We start from the raw sequence: 5,131 nt of genomic DNA, 5'->3' as shown, positions 1-5,131 counted from the left end.
TATAAATATTTATTAAAAGTATATAATTATTTTTATTAAATATATTAACCACATAATAAAATTAATTCATCAGAGTTATACCAACTTAATTCATTAAAAAAATAAAGTTTAATTTTTTAAACATAAATAGTCATTTAAAATGAAACACGATAAAGAAAGATAAAAAGTTTAAGTCTTTTATAAAATAAAACACAAATATATGAAATATGACGCTAAATATTTGTCAATTAAAAAAAAGAAAATAAACTCGCGCTTTGAAAGCGCGGATCAAAATCTAGTATACTATTAAAACATGATCATTTCTGTTTTTTCTCTTTTTTAATGGAAAATTAATTTACCTAAAATATCTTATTTTCTAAAGGAATTTTAACTCTCAATAATGATATTTTAATCTTTTGGTTTTGGTCTATACAAGCTAGATTTTTAATCCGGATTTTCAAAACATGGAATATTTTACGTTGTGAAAATCAAGTAAACACGTATCAATTGTTTTGCTAGAGACATTGCTCATTTTTACACATTAGAAAAGCACACCTGAGTACACTTCCCCCTTTACACTTGGCTTACCCATTTGTAACACTAAAAACATTTATATTATTAAAACTGAAATACAAATAGAACTAACCTTTTTTTTCAATAAGTTATTATATTAATTATCATTCCATTTTTAACTCAATTTAACAGCTTCATTAATAATATTATCTTAATGATACATAACATCATTAATTATATTACAATAATAATAATATTGCAGATTGTTATTTATTAGATAATCAACATTAAATTTATACTAATTATAAAAATCAAAATGTAAAATAACCAGATTTTGCATATAGTTAAAAGTTCGGTTTATTCTGTTTTACTATTGTTTATCTTACTTTCAATAGGTGAAAAGCTACATAGCCAAACACATAATTCAAAGATATAGTATATATGAACAAATTAATAACTTAAATCAAAATAATAAAAATGTATTACATATATTGCCACTTTATTTTCCACACCATATAACTATTTTACTAAATAAAACACTCTCTCTATTTCACTTAATTTAGCTAAACACATGGAAAGAAGTTTTTTTTTAAACAAAATCAGTAGGCATGGACATTCGGCTACCCATTTAGGTACCGGTTATTTCTTTTGGATATCGGATTTTTTTTGGGTTTTGAAATTAGGCATCACTTGGATATTATAAAATTATATGTGGATTTCGATTTGGGCCCTCTAGGGTTTTAGGTGGTTCGGTTCTGATATATATGAACCTAAAAATATCTAAATAACAAATGTATCTGAAATGGGTTTGGAATATTTGTACCAAAAATAACTATATTACCCGATTCAGATCCGAATACAATTAATTATATGGCGAGTTGGCGACACATCTAAAACATATAGCACTAATCATGCAAAATATATATAAATTTATAAAAACGTAAGAATCAATAGCGGGTCAATCTCTAGTACACATTAAGTTTAAACACTAAACAAACAACAAAAAACCACCTTCATAAGAAAATTGAGTAAAAATAGTTGGATGTACATTGATTTTCAACATACATTATTTTTTTCTTTATATGTTGAATAGAAAAATATATGTTAGAAGAATATCCCCCATTTTTGAAGATTTAATTCGTGTTTAATTATTATTGTTTGAAAGATGTGAAAATCATTGAGTAAATTGAAAATTAAGGATATTTTTATCCTTAAATAAATTCATATCGTAAATATAATTATGAAAAAGGAATTATTAATTGTGTTATCATTTCAATAGTTAAAATCTCTACATAATCTAGTTACTATTCAATTTATTATATTAAAACTGAATATTGTATATTTTATTTCTATGAAAAAAAATTGTTCTCATATTTTTTTTGGGTGAAAATCTCCTAATAATAGGAAGGGGATTTGTTATAATGGGTATATCTCTTTCTGACAATATTTCAAAATAGGTCTCAAAATAGATTCATTCTTAAGTTTATTATCTCGTTATTATGATTTATCAAAATATTTTTTAACTTTATAATAACTATAACTTTGTATATTTTGTTTCACATATTTTTTTTGTCACGATTTGTTTCACATATTTCTTTTATAAAAAGAAAGCATAAACCCATTATGTAGCATATGATTAGCGATTTTTAAATGCATATTTTCTGTGGGAACGTTGCAAAGTTGTTTATATATTATTTATTTTGTGTATAATATATCATAGGAAATTTCAGCGATTTATCCTCGTACATATATATTTTTTGACGATAAAATATCCATTTTATTACTCAAGATTAAAGTGGTCTGGATAATTACACCGAAATAGAACAACCAACAAAACAAAGAATCCTATAAAAAGATTGAGTGGTTCTAGTTAAGTGATCTGCAGTTCCATTTTATCCCCTATGAGTATAGAATACATGAAATCTAGAAATCTTCTATTCAGTTATTGTATTTCCTTCAACTCCGTCGAGAAATTTGCCCATCCTGAGGTTCCCCTAATATCGCTATCAAGTTTTATTAAAACTGAAATACAAATAGAACTAACCTTTTTTTCAATAAGTTATTATATTAATTATCATTCCATTTTTAACTCAACTAGAGGGTTTGCCCGGGCTACGCCCGGGTTATTTGTTTATAATTTTTTGATTATTTATAAATAATTTAAAATTAATAATCGGAAAGTGCCAACAACATTAAAGCAAATGAAAATAGATTTTTTATATTGTTGTCTTGTTGAATTTAATGTTTGATCTTCTATATTCTTTTTGCATTTTCATATCAGTTATATATTGTTTAATTTGATGCATATGTTTTTTTCTGAAACTGCCAATAAACATCATCGTTGGGTTTAACTAAAATATGATTCGTAGCAAGTTGAGTTTGTTAACTTTTCTATATTTTTTTTTATAAATTTACACACGATAGACTAAATGATGAGCTAATGAGAAAGATCATATTGAAACCTAAACAAGCTTTGGATATGAATTTATGATAAGACTAAGAAATTAATTAAAACAAACGGATCTCTATAATATTATTTGAGAAGTCAGTTTCTTATGTGTCGTCATCACCTTAATTTTCATGATGGTTAATTACATTGTTAACCTTAATGAATTTTGTTTTTGTTAATTGCCATTATCAAGATTTCTATTTTAGTTTTTATTCATATTTTTTTCTTAAACAAAAAAAAGAAATATCTATATATTTTTAAAATATGTTTTTTCTATTTTTATTTTCGTTTTTAATATATATATGTGTGTGTGTGTGTGTGTATATACAAATAATCATATAAATATCATACAGAAATTAAGTATCAAAAAGTCAATATCTTAAAAGTAAAAATATTAAAACATGTAATTTGACAACAAAAAAATCCCTTTTATATAAATCTCAACTTCATAAAGTATCTGTATATCTTTTTGTTTTTAGTTTTATTTTATAAAATCATATCAATATCATAAAAAAATTAGTATAAAAGTAAAATTATAATAAAATTATTTTATTTTAAAATATTAATTTTATAATTATTTAAAATTTACAATATGTTGAAACTAATAAATGTAATCTGTTTTATTCTAAAAATTATATTGTAAATTTAATCAAACTTATTGTTTTGAGTTATCAACTGATTATTGTAAGAGAACACAAAATTATTAAATTTAAGAAAATTATGAAAATGTAATGATTTTTATTTTTTTCCTATTTGATTTCTATTTCAATTTGATATAGTTGAAGAAAATCTTAAGTGAGAATAATTAATATTTTTTACTTCTAAGAGTATGAGATTTTAATATTATTACTCTAACAAATTTTTCATGATAATAAGTTAATACACCCACCTCCAAGCTAAACCAATTAAAAATAATGTGATAAAGTTACAAAATTTATATTTTAAAGTAATATATAAATAGTTTTAATAATGTCAAAATATTAATTTGTATTTATTATATAACAACAAATGATGTTTTATAATACATGTTTGTTTCAGTTTATATTAGTTTTTCAATTTATAATGAAAGTTTCTTTAAGTTTAGTGTTTACTAATTATCTTCTGTAAAATACTTTAGCATTTGTTGAACTTTTATTCAAAATATTTGTTGGAAATTTCTCTCATGTGAAAATATTTTTATAGTTAAAAGTATTACATTTCTAACAAAATATTACTTGAGTTTCATATACCATTATATCAAATAATTTAAATGTACCTTAATCATTAATAATCAAGAAATTAAGGTGAACCAAACTCCATACAAATGTTTTCTGGAATTGTTTTTCTATTTAAAGAATAAAAATAAAGAAATAACTAAACTTTTTAATCTTTTTAGTGTTGACTGTATTGAATGAAAGTACATATTTTCCTATATAATCTAACATCTCATTTTCAGTTTCCACATAGTAACAACGAAAACATTAAAAAAAATATATAGTACTTAAACGTTTAGAGCGTTCCGAGTAAGGTTCTTGACTATCTTGAACCGGAAAGTCTTGACGAAGCAGATGGCGACATGGCGTCTTTCTTGTGATTCTCCAGTGTACTGATGAGGATAGCTCGTCCGGGTTAGCATACTATGTGTATTCCAGTTATAAATATCAAGCAGAACTCCACTGAAACAGAGCATTCAAGGAACCGCTCTTCCTCACGATGATGACATGTCATGAAACCGGATGCTGCTTCTTTCAGTATATCTAAGCGTATCCAGATGTCTTAAGTTGTCTTGATACCAGTCGTGGTTTATTTGAAAAACAAACGACGCTGGAGCGTTTCTTAGTCTGTAAGACCTGAATCAGTCTCTTTGCCTAGGAAGCCGGCGTGAGGGAAGTTGAAGATGGTTCGGTCGAATCTTATGCAGTTAAGATGAGTATGTAATGTAACTGCAATTTGGTTGCATCCTCCATGAAAGAGGGAATCTCCACATGTCTTCAAAGTTCTAAGGTTTGTAAGGAATATATTATAATGACTTGGATGAAGCGGAGAGATTGGGGAGTTCGTCATCTTTATTTGTAGGATATAGATTCTTGTCGCTACTAAAACTGCAACACAAAGAACGCAATACAAATCAGCCTCAATCAAACAATGAAGAAAATTACACAAAAAGGCAACAAATATTTTTGTGTAATTTTGTGAAGAATATACACACAA

Source organism: Brassica oleracea, chromosome C2 (genome assembly GCF_000695525.1).
Source record: "Brassica oleracea var. oleracea cultivar TO1000 chromosome C2, BOL, whole genome shotgun sequence".
Taxonomy (NCBI): Eukaryota; Viridiplantae; Streptophyta; class Magnoliopsida; order Brassicales; family Brassicaceae; genus Brassica; species Brassica oleracea.
This window is presented reverse-complemented; position numbering follows the sequence as displayed.